Below are 12568 nucleotides of genomic sequence, written 5' to 3' on the forward strand. Positions count from 1 at the left end.
GTGCCTTTCTCCCTCCACCTCCAACCCTGGAAAGATTTTTTTGTTTAAATTCCTGTCAATTAATTTGCAGGACAAATTTCACTCTTATCTTGTGGCTGTGTTCACCTCCTTCTGGTCCACCATATAGCCTAAAGGTGCAGGTAGATGGTACCAGGTAAAATGTTCACCCGCAAAACTCTGGCTTCCCATAAGACTCTGCAGTAGTCAACATGGCAAAATGGACAGCAATTGCTTATAGTCCAAAACATATAAATTGTGAAGTCTCTGTGTAACTGGCTGGTTCCGGTCAGATGTCCTCCTGGAGGAAGGGGTCCTTTAGGAATGCAGTTAGTGCTCGCACTATGGCTGTTCCTATTAGTGTTTTTATATTATTTGTGGAAGTGCAAAGTTCTAGGCACCTAGGACAAGACTGAACCTCCTGAACTCTTGTTACTATATTATCTGAAGTGAGTTGGAAAGTGTCAGCGATCCCACATGTGTATGCGCATGCACATGCATGTGCACATGTGCCCATGTAGAGGGCTCAGGATGAAAGGTTGAAGAAAAAGAAGCAAGGGGACGGAAAAGTGCCAACTACATGGAAAGAACATGCAAACACTGTCTCTTTTAAGGAGGGCTTGTAGTGGGATTTGTATACTATTGCCTACCACATCTATTCCTGCTACACCACAACATTAATCATATTGTGTTGGCCCAGTGAGCTCAGTAGATGTGATGACATTAGAGACTGACCACAAGGAGAGAGTTAGGCTTATTAGGGTTGCAGCTCGTAGACAACTGCTTATTGGTTTCTTAGTGTTACTGTAGCAAAATGCCACAGAAATGAATTCCTTCACAGTAGTTCTGCTGTCTGGAAACTCCAGGTGACATAGAGCTATGCTTATGTGTTAGGGACACAAGAGAAAAACCATCAGTCACCTCTTCCAGCTTCTACTGGCTTTTGGCATCCCTTGACTTGGGCTTCATCAATATAATCTCTGCTTCAAAGAAAGGTCAAATTGACTTCTGTGTTCAAATTTCCCCTGGCTTCTGTCTCATAAGGAACTTCTCATTAGATTTAAGGACTTCTTGGATAATTCAAGAATATTTCCTTATGCCTAGATCCTTAAATTAATTCCATATTCAAAGACCCTCAATTTTTCTAAATGAGGAAACATTACCAGGATTTTCTAAATAAGAAAACATCGTAGGAACTGGGATATGAACTTACTTTTTGGAATTATTCTTCACCCTGAGTATCCTGGGGCCAGGAGACATTGTGTGATTTATCAAAGGTCTCAATGCTAACACGTATAGGAGGTAGATGCCAAAATTTGAGAAACAGAGGTAGGAAATAATTTACCCAACATACTAACTTGCATTAGATGAGAGAACCTGAATCAAAGTTTTGTTCACACAAGTAGTCAGTAGATGTACATAAATACATTGGTAATCTATGACTCTCCTATAGGAATTGTTTGGACAAGTTTTTTCAGGTCTGGGAAACTGATGAAAATGTTTTACTATTGAGATATGTGCATGGTAGGGCCATAGCTCAGGAATACTTGCCTAGCATGTGTGAGGCCGTGTTCAATTCCTAGTGCTGTCAGAGAAAAAAAGAGAACCTTCAAATTCAACTCAATAAATAAATACTACTTGAATGAAGACTGATTTAGAAAAACAAACAAACAGGGGGACTGTGTTAGGATTGGAGTAGGAGATGGATTGCTACAATGTAGCATGGACCTCATTTTTACAATCAATATGAAGCTTTGACACATTTATCATTCAACATTGGGGTTACCATGGGAGGAGGCCTACTCAATGCCAGGAGGAGAATACATTTACAAGGTGAATGCCTTTCTTATAGCTGCAGATCATAATGCAATATGAATACATAGACAACTACAATAAAACCAGAGTGTAATTTTGAACGTTTTTGAAATTGCTGTTAGTAAAACATACAGTGTAACAAGGGATTGTATTGGTGAGAATGTTAGATTATGTAGAGGAAGAAGAGAAGGTGTTACTTCTTGGGTGAGAATGAAGGAATTCACTACACAGAGATATTTGAGAAGGTCTGTTATTCCAAACATGATATATTAAGGTGCCAATAAGCTTGGCGTGTCTTGGTGTAATTGAAAGCCACTGTGACCAGAATTTAAACATGAACAGAGAATGCCCAATGTGCAAAATTGCAAAAGTAAGCAAATAGAACTTTTCACTTTGTAATCCAGGTGTGATGCTGTTAAATGATATTCAAAGAACCACTGAAGGCTTTTAAGAATGTGTGTCAAGAGATGGTGGTATAATTAATCTAACTTGCATTTATTCGAACTATCTCTGTAGATAATGGACCATGAAGGACAAAAATAAAGAGAAGACATACAGCATGAGCCAAGTGTAGAGATCAGGAATTGAGCAATGACTCAATATGGCAATGAGGAGGAAAGATTTGAGACAGCATTCCAGACTAGATCCTACAAGACTTAGTTGATGTCCTAGATACTGGGAATGGGGAGTGAGAAAAAAGGCTAAACCAGAAACAAATGGTAGGCAGTTGTAGAATCGACAGAGATCATGCAGAATAAGGAAGGCATAGAATGTGGGTTAAAGCAAGTAGAGATTATTCTGGGTAGGTTTGACAGAGCCATGTCAAGTTAGAGATGTCTACGATCTCCACCCAGCATTGACTACTCAAGGGAAGGTCTAAGCTACAAGTGTGACTCCAAAATCATCAGTCTGCAGGTGGTATCTAAAACTATGAGAATGGATGTAATCTCTCCTAGAGAAGGAAAAACATTCTTACAGGAAATAGGTCTTACTGTGTCCTGATTTGAGCCTTGGGTTCTGATCAGTTTTGGACTCTACCCTTTTCTATGTCACAGATAAATTCTCCTCTGCTCCTCGAAGGGCTCTGGACCCTCAAAGTCACATGAATAAATCATTGTGATTCTACCACTGACTCTGCATAGAGAAATCAGAAATATCTAAAGACAGCCAGTCTGATAAGTTCTTGAGCATGGTTTCTACTACAGTCCATCACAAGCAGAGAGTTTGAGCAGTCACTCTGGGTTCTAATGGGCAGCACCCTTATTTATATCCTAAAACACTGTGTCAGTTCATGTACAGAGTGATGGGTTAGTCTCGTTAAGAATGAAGTTCACCAACTTTTCTCTGGTGAGCAAGCTTCTGTTTACTCTACAGCTGTCTCCTGCTTCCTTTATGGAGAAAGCTTGAGAGAAGTCTTTCTCTGTCTCTAAGTCAGGTCCATATACCAGCAAAGATACAACAGGAGAAATGAAATGCAATCAAACTGTGATTGCTTTTTAAAAAATTAATTCACTTGAAATCTCCCCTGACAACATTTAGTGAGCCTTGGTAAGCTGAGAGCTTTTCAAGGTAGCTTTAGCCCTTTCATGCTTGCATAGCTGGCTCCTATTGTGGTGATGACATCATAGTGAAGTTTGAGTGGCTAGGGAATGAGGTTAGCCTCTGTCACATCCCCCACCATTCTCCCTGCCCACCTATACCCTGCTACAGAGCCTCCTTTCCATCCCTCGAACACATTGAAGCCTCAGTCTTTGTATCTGTAGGTTACTCTGCCTGAAGCACTGTGTTAGATTTATCTAAGTTGGCTCATTCATTTCCCTCTATAACAGATTAAAAAGTGCTATTAGTATCTGCATGAAATGGTCACAGGTTCTGAGATTCAGACCTCAGAGAAATAGGTCTTCCCTTAGAAGCCTTCTTGTGGTCTGAGAGGTCCCATTCACCTCTCTCTCTTCTCTGTTATCTCCATGGCCAGGATTGTTTCCTCAGACTAGCTGTTCGTCTGTGTGTTTTAGCATTGCCAGCTCATTCCATGGAGGTAGAAGCTCCTTGAGGTCAAAGCCTACATCTCTCTCATTCTCCTGTATCCGTAGCATTGAAACAGGGTCTGAAGAAATAGAAGCTGCTCAATAAAAATTGGCATCGTGGATAAAAACAGCACAGGCACTTTCCTACACATCAGCTGTCCAGCATAAGCCTGCACACGGACATCTCTCTACTCTCCCCCAAAACTCATAGGATGTGGTGGCATATTGGTTTCTGAACATTGCTCAGCCAGCTGCTTCTGAAGTCATAAATCGAAGCTTGACCTGCCTGATGATGTAAGGCCTTTTTCTTCATGACTGCTCTGTTCTGTCATACTTTGAGAAAATGGGTAAAAAATATTAAAAAAAATATTGGTCATCCTCAGTTGTGAACTCCTCTTCACCTAGTTGGAAATATAGTCATACAATGCTCTTCATTCATTCATTCATTCATTCATTCATTCATTCATTTGAGGACTAATACCAAGCACATTTTCTGCTCAACAACTCAGCCAGATGATGAAGGAGCTTTTGAGTAATATTCAGCTCAGTAACTAAGTTACAAGCACTTGCTATGTGCCAGTCGATGTGCATTGTACTATCTACCAGCCTATTCTATATGCCAGTCAGCGTCGTAGTATTTGACCAGCCTATTCTTTCTCCTCCCAAATTATCACCCCTGCCTGCTCCTCAGTATCTACCACTCTAGCAGCCCCCACACATACTTCTTCATGACTGTGAAGTTGCAAAAGCTGTCTCTCCATACATGTAGGAAGAGACACGGCCACAGTTGACTGCAAGATGACATCATCCCTGCCAAATGTGACAGAGAAGAGCTCGTCTCTTCAATTTCCTAAATTCTAAATTCCACTAATTCCCTCAATTGGCTTTCTTTGTGTCATAAGACCTTACGTGCTCCAATCACTGAGATGAGCAGATATCCGTACTCGGAAAAGCCAGAGTCGAATTATCTTTCTTCTGTGGATACCAGCCCCATTAGAATCATATGATAGAGACAGAAGGACAACAGTTGCCCAGAGAAGATGTACAGACAGCTACCATCTGGCAAACTGTGACTCACATGCTGCCCACTAGATCCTTCCAAACAGGAATACTGCCTGTCTTATTTATTGCTCTGCTCCCAGTGGTGAGGAGCATTCTTCCTCTTTAAGGCTCTATGAAATGACACACACAAAAAAATATCTCATTACCTGAAGCAAAGACCTGTACGCAGGACAGTGTTCTTCATAACAGATAGCTCCATACTGCCATTTCTCCACTCTGGTTGGGAGCTGTGGGTCTGCAGAGTAGGAATATGAACATGAGTGAAAATACTTAAGCACCGCAACTTTGCAAGCTTCTTAGGTGAAATGCTATTAGATTATGAAAGGGCCTTGAAAAGTATTAAACAACATACCAACACAAAGTTTTATTGTTAACACTCATCCAGGAAATGAATGCTCAGCAGAATTGCCTAAATAGATTCCTAAGAGAGAATGACAGAAAAAGAATGGAACTTTGTAGAACATCTCCAAAGGCAAAAATGCTTAGGCAGCAACAGACAATTTTCTAAAATGATGGGTTTAAGAAGAATGAATCAGCGAATGTCAGTGCAAAACATTATTTAAGAAGACTGAACATACTCCTAATTAAAAATATTTTGAAGAGTAACTTCAACAGCAATAATAGAATTCTAGAACCAAATCTCTTTGTTTATCCCTCCTGGTTAACCAAGATCAAAAATCTGAGCTTATGGAATAGATGCCCCAGCTGCCTCTAGGGTTTTAACCTATAATGCCACCTAAGTGGCCAGAGGTGCCATTTTGTGGTAGATGTCACTCTCCCGGTAAAAGGACAGGGTTGGCAGCTCTATTCTTTCCAAGAAAGACCAGTTAATCTTTTGAATGAGGCAAGGCACAAGTAAACTGTTATGGAGACCGGGTATAGCCACTGGGAAGAATGGGCTTAATCCAAGATGGGGGAGCAGTCTAGAGAAATAGATAGTTCGAAGAGGTCATCTCAAGTTACAAGATGGATAGTTCACTATTCTCAACCTGAGCCTTAACAACATAGGACCACAGGAGATAGAACGTTCTTTCCCAGTTATCACAAGAGAGTAGGGAGAAGGGACTGGGCAAGTAGTTATGTCCTCATGGAAATGGCCTTAGAACTTGTATCCACACTTCCACTCACATTCCATTGGCCCTGAGATAATTACAAGGTTGTAAACAACCACGGGATGATTAACAATGAAGTCTCTAATTGAGCAGTTACAAAGAAGGAGAAAATGATTTCTAAAGGAAAGGAATGTGGGTACCAGAACTCATAATGGTGGTCTCTTCTATGATTTATTATTCTCTTAGTTCACTACCTGTACAGAGTCATTGTAGAAAATCAATTGTATTTTTAAAAAATCAAGAGACAGGCAGAAACAGGCAGGCAGGCAGGCAGGCAGAGAGAGAGAGAGAGAGAGAGAGAGAGAGAGAGAGAGAGAGAGAGAGAGAGAGGGAGAGGAAGAGGGAGAGGGAGAGGGAGAGGGAGGAGAGGGAGAGGGAGAGGGAGAGGGAGAGGGAGAGGGAGAGGGAGAGGGAGAGGGAGAGGGAGAGGGAGAGGGAGAGGGAGAGGGAGAGGGAGAGGGAGAGGGAGAGGGAGAGGGAGAGGGAGAGGGAGGGATGGAGGGGGAGGGAGGGAGGAAGGAGAGGAGGGGGCAGAGAGGCAAAGAAAAGGAAAAGCAGAGAGGCCAAGAGAGGGAAGAAGGGAGGAAGAGAGTCAGGGAGAGAAAGAGACCCTATACAATAGTGACAAGGAGTAAGACCAACATTGAGGGTTTGGGGGAATGAAAGGATTATTTCTTTCTGAGTACAATTTCAGACAAGTTCTTGGAGGAAATTGGAATTGAAATGGGTCCTCGAGATTGAATAGAACTAACAGAGACTGGAAAATGGGGTTAAAGGCACAGCAAGCAGAGAAAGAGAGTCTTTGGTCAATCTAGAGTGAAATTACATTCCAGGCAGGGTCATTTTCTAGCTATGGTCCCTTGAGACATCCTCTATCTTCATATAAATGACAACAGGAATTCTAATGCCATTCATCTCCCCAAATCCATTCTTTCTTACTCCCTTAAGAATGAAAAGTCTGAAAAAAAAATTTTTCAAAAAAATTTTAAAAAGTGAAAATTCTGTCACGATTTAGATACATTTTGAGGGTATGGTTAGGAATTGTGGTGCATACTTACGTTGATGTATAAAATCAGCAATTATTATATCTGTCACTTTATGAACTTTCTGTGTTTGGAATAAGAACATTCAAGGGACTCTCTTTTCACTATTCCAAAGTGTACCCTATATCTTCATGTTAACCACAGTCAGCACTGGGAGTACGATAAGACACTGAAGCTTATTTCTCCTGCCTTCTTACCTGGGATCTGCTGACGGCCTGCCCTTTGCTTCTTTTCTCATGCTCGCACCCTTACACTCTGATAACCACTGTCCTACTGTCTACTTCTATGAGATACATTTTATAAAATTCCCATATGTGAAAGAAACCATGCAGGTTTTTTTTGTTTGTTTGTTTGTTTTTGCTTTTTATGTCTGGTTTTTAATCACTTAACATGACATATTCCAGGTTTAACCATTTTTTTTAAGTATTATGATTTCATTTTCCTGGCTGAATAGGATCCTATCATATAGATGTAACACATTTCTCTGTGTATATTTATATATTGTTAGGTATTTAAGTAAAATCTAAGTCTTGGCTACTGTGAATAGTCCTACAATAAACAAGGCAGTGGACCTATTTCTTTTTATTAGTTTCTTTTCCGTTGGCTATATTATCAGTGCTGGCATTGCTGGGTAATTGCGTGGTTCTAATTTTAATTTTTTGAGAACCGTCCATAATGTTTCCCCTCATGAGCTAAATCAAGTACAATCCCACCAATTTTGTAGAATGGTTTGCTTTTTTCTGCATCTTCATCAATGGTTGATTCCTTTTGTCTGTTTTATAATAGCCATTGTAATTGGAGTAATTCTAATAGGGAGGAATACAGTGAAATTTAATTTGCATACCCTTGAAGATTCCTAATGTTGAAGATGTTTTCACTTACCCATGGCAGTTTTGCATGCTTTCTTTTGAGAGGTATGTAATAAAGGGCTTCTATCCATTTTCAATCAAATTCTTTTGCATTGCAGTATATGCGTTCCATGTGTATTCCATGTCTAAAGTTCTTGTCAGCTCTACAGTATACAAATCTAGCCCCCCATTTTGTAGGCTGTCCTTTTATTCTGTTATGTATAATTTTCTGTACAAAGTCAATATATCTATATATATATTGATATATGTATAGATATATTGATATTTTAATACAACCCCATTTGCCTAAGTATACACATTTCTTTGTACAAAGTAATCAGTACCAAAAAAATCACATAGACATCCTCTCTTCAGTTGCCTGTGCTTTTCTAATCTCACCTAAGGAATCCTTGTCCAGGCCAGTCTCATGAATCAGTTTCCTGGTTTGTTTTTTTTTTTTTTTTTATTATTAACTTGAGTATTTCTTATATACATTTTGAGTGTTATTCCCTTTCCCTGTATCCGGGCAAACATCCCCCTCCCCCCCTCCCCTTCCTTATGGGTGTTCCCCTCCCAACCCTCCCCCCATTGCCGCCGTCCCCCCAACAGTCTAGTTCACTGGGGGTTCAGTCTTAGCAGGACCCAGGGCTTCCCCTTCCACTGGTGCTCTTACTAGGATATTCATTGCTACATATGAGGTCAGAGTCCAGGGTCAGTCCATGTATAGTCTTTAGGTAGTGGCTTAGTCCCTGGAAGCTCTGGTTGCTTGGCATTGTTGTTCATATGGGGTCTCGAGCCCCTTCAAGCTCTTCCAGTTCTTTCTCTGATTCCTTCAACGGGGGTCCTATTCTCAGTTCAGTGGTTTGCTGCTGGCATTCGCCTCTGTATTTGCTGTATTCTGGCTGTGTCTCTCAGGAGAGATCTACATCCAGCTCCTGTCGGTCTGCACTTCTTTGCTTCATCCATCTTGTCTAATTGGGTGGCTGTATATGTATGGGCCACATGTGGGGCAGGCTCTGAATGGGTGTTCCTTCAGTCTCTGTTTTAATCTTTGCCTCTCCCTTCCCTGCCAAGGGTATTCTTGTTCCCCTTTTAAAGAAGGAGTGAAGCATTCACATTTTGATCATCCCTCTTGAGTTTCATTTGTTCTAGGCATCTAGGGTAATTCAAGCATTTGGGCTAATAGCCACTTATCAATGAGTGCATACCATGTATGTCTTTCTGTGATTGGGTTAGCTCACAGTTTCCTGTTTTTTTCCAAAACCTTTCATCATTTGGTATCTTGCATCTGAGTTTTATTCCACTTGAGTTTTGTACAATGTGAGAGGAAGGGCTTCTGTCTCTTGAGCATCCTGACTTTAGGTTGCCTGCCTATGCTTTCTGAAAGCTCTATGTGATCATGTGACCAAGGTTTGGCAAATGAGACAGAAGTAAAAGTATTACGTTGAAAAACCAGGACATATTTTCTAAAGTAGCAGGGGTTCTTTCCTCCTTCATCTTGCTGCCCAAAATATGTGTGATGTTTTTAACCTCTGGTGGGGTTAAAAGAATGCTAACTACACAGCCAGCTTGAGTATGAGTCAAATCAGAATAATGGGAAACACTGGAATGGCTATCTATAGAAATCTCCTGGGCAAATCCTAATAAAAGTAACAGTGATACTTCGAGTACTTAAGACAGTCTTATTTGGAATTTTCTGCCTCACTCAGTGACAACAAATCCTCAGTAGCAACGCCCCAACCCCCCAAGGTCTACCTGGTTTTCAGTCAACAGTCACATCTCACCGTCAGCAGCCCAAACCATCACAGGTCAGGGGACTGGTATGACAGCTCTGTGTCCCCTGGGACCTGACTTGGATCTGGTTGCTCACTGTAACCTGAAGCCAGTGATAACTGCTTGGCTTTATGGGGTTCCATCAAAATAGTAAGCGGAAGGTGCCTAGCAAAGTCTCTAGCAGGGCTCACATCAGTTCTTAATGTTAGTGCAAGCCATCTACTCTGGTCCAAATAGCCTTCAAATGTAATAATCACCACCTACTTCCACTTGTTTCCCTGAGCATTTCATGAACAGGTCTAAGCATGTGCAAGGTCACAGATAACTCAGGGGCCAGAGCCAATTTCTGTGCCTTCTTTTCAGTGGTGCTAACTCTATGCCTTGTGTCAAAAGTTATCTTTTCATTTTAGGAATTTTAAATGATGATTAAGTCTGTGTTGTATTTCTCACATACAAGTGCTTCTCATGAGATTTGGAAAAAGAAACTACATATCTTAAAGGGAGGGGAGTTCTGTATAGATGATGGGTGGGTGGGTGGGTGGGTGGATGGATGGATGGATGGATGGATGGATGAATGGATGGATGGACAGATGGATGGAAAATTAACTATGTTCCCTGGCAGCTAGTCAGGGATTTATTATCTTGATACCCCCAACTAATCTGATGCCTTACCTGCAGTGGGAACTCACTAAATTTGGTTGGATAGGGATAAAGGACACAGAAGATCAGAGAGATAATCAAGAGCCCTCTCCACCTGGAACCATTCTCCTTTCAGGGCATCCTATTGAACAACATTATTGAGTGGAGAGGCAGGGAGTTGACAGCCACTCTCTGGACTCTCTCCCAGGGCCTTTTTAAAACAGGGAAGTTAATTATGGAACCAGATTAACAGTTTCTTTTTTGATACAGTCAAAGTAAAACCAGCAGGATGCAATTTAGCTCGTCCCCACTTTCCAAATAGCAGCAAATTTTCATACAAAACAAAGAGACACTTGAATTGCAAATTACTTAGAGAATCAGCTACCAACCCTAAGGGAAGAAAATTTCTGCTACTTTCAAAGCCAGGCTGTTGCCTTTTCAGGTTTGACTGTGTATAGGGCTCTTCACAAAGGCCCTCACACTATGCTGCTTCCCAGCTTAGCCCACAGGAAGGAGGAACAATTCCTTAAGGTTTAAAAGAATGCTTCAAGTTATCTCCGCTACTCAGTTATCATCCGCTTCTCATAAAAGGAGGGTCCGGAGGTCTATCTCATCCAAGGGCATCAAGAGAAAGTTCCAGTGAGGCAAGGCAAAGACATAGGGACAATAAAAAGTGAATAGCCTATAAGTATGTGCTCTCAGAGTGGGTAAAGAATGGGAGGACTCATGTTCCCCATCATTATGCACGAATTTAGGGAGAAAAACACTGTTGAACTGTTAAAGTCCTGGGAAGTCTGTAATCTGGATTATTCATTGAGACATTCCCTTTAGTTGTGTTTACTTAGCAAAAGAAGGATAGAGCCCAAATAACTGGCTATAACCATAACCCATGGATCACCAGCTCCTAACTTGTGACCCAGCAGCACCTCCCTATCTGGTAGCCATGGGAACTAAAGTCAAGAGAGGACAAGAATTGAGGACGATCACAATAGCCAACTCTTCTGATATTCTCTGCATTGCCTGATACATGGAGCCCCAGCTTTCGTCCTCTTTCTGCCCCCAGACGGAAACAGCAAAGCTTCATTTTGCACAAATGTACTTACAAACCCATTTTTTTCCTAATCTAATAAATAATGTATGCTTTGTGAAAGGGATTTAGACAATAGAGCCAAGGGTATGGACAAAAATAAAAGAAAGCCACGCAATGGTGTTTATGGAGGGACTGGAGGCTGAGATGGGAACCTGGCTATACCCAAGTCTTTCAGATGCAGCCACTGTGGGGCAAGATGGGCTTAGCAGAGGTTGACCATTCACTAGGCTTGCAGTTAGCCCAGCAGGTGGCAGAAGTGAGCAAAGAAGATCACATGGAGGATAGAGCAAAAGAAGCAACCTTGCCCTGCTTAGAGACTGCAGACACCACTCACACACCCTGTGTCATCATGTGGGAAAGAAGACTGTATAGACTGTCCTTTCAAGCTTTTTTAATGTGAAATCTATAATCTTTTAGTATAAAACTTTTCAACATTTGAATATAGATCAATTTAGGGTTGGGGACTGGAGCTGGTTTCTTCTTGACCCTTATTCAGTGACTCATGGTGAGTAAATTGGACCCTGGACAGGTCAGTCAATGTTGTATGTGATCATTTCTGTCACACGTCAGCAGAGACACCCGGCATAGGGATGACCAGGTTAGCAAGACAAGATGAAGGAAATAAAGACCCATTGTAGGCTTAAGTCAGCAGTGCCCTGCGAAGAGACAACTAGAGTCAGCTAGAACCAGACTACATCTGACCAGATCTTTCTGAAAGAAGATCTGCTTGCATCTAAAGCCCTCATTTGCATGTGTTTGTGTGTGTGTGTGTGTGTGTGTGTATGTGTGTGTGAGTGTACACGCATGTATGTGAGAGTGTGTTTAAGTATGTGTATATTTGTGAGCATGTGTGTATATGTACGTATATACATCTGAGTACACATGAAGGTGTGCATGTGCCTGTTTATGTACACACATGTCTATGCATGTGTTTGTATGTGTGTTTGTGATCTTTATCTTCTTAGAACGATTTAGATAGCCCCTCAGTGGTTCTTTGCAGGACCACTCCATTTCCTCTGAAGCAGAAAGGTTTTTAATATTTTTAGTAGAAATAGAATTACATCACTTCCTTCTTCTTTTTCCCATCTCCAGCCCCTCCCAGCTATCCTTCCTAGAATCCCTCCCATGGCCTCTACTCTCAAACTGTTAACCTCTTTTTTCT

At 41.4% G+C, this 12568-nt stretch overlaps 1 protein-coding gene and 1 long non-coding RNA gene across 8 annotated transcripts in view; one reads left to right on the forward strand and one right to left on the reverse strand.

Annotated features, from left to right (window-relative positions):
* Atp10b (ATPase phospholipid transporting 10B) overlaps nt 1-12568 on the forward strand; it is a 330892-nt gene that overhangs the window by 116963 nt on the left and 201361 nt on the right.
* Nucleotides 1-12568, reverse strand: part of LOC134480671 (uncharacterized) — a 135497-nt gene that overhangs the window by 54971 nt on the left and 67958 nt on the right. Inside the window, exon 3 of the long non-coding RNA XR_015631188.1 lies at nt 5048-5136. This is a non-coding gene — a long non-coding RNA (uncharacterized LOC134480671). The remainder of the gene's footprint in view (nt 1-5047; nt 5137-12568) is intronic.

Source organism: Rattus norvegicus, chromosome 10 (assembly GCF_021556685.1).
Source record: "Rattus norvegicus strain SHRSP/BbbUtx chromosome 10, alternate assembly SHRSP_T2T, whole genome shotgun sequence".
Classification (NCBI taxonomy): Eukaryota; Metazoa; Chordata; class Mammalia; order Rodentia; family Muridae; genus Rattus; species Rattus norvegicus.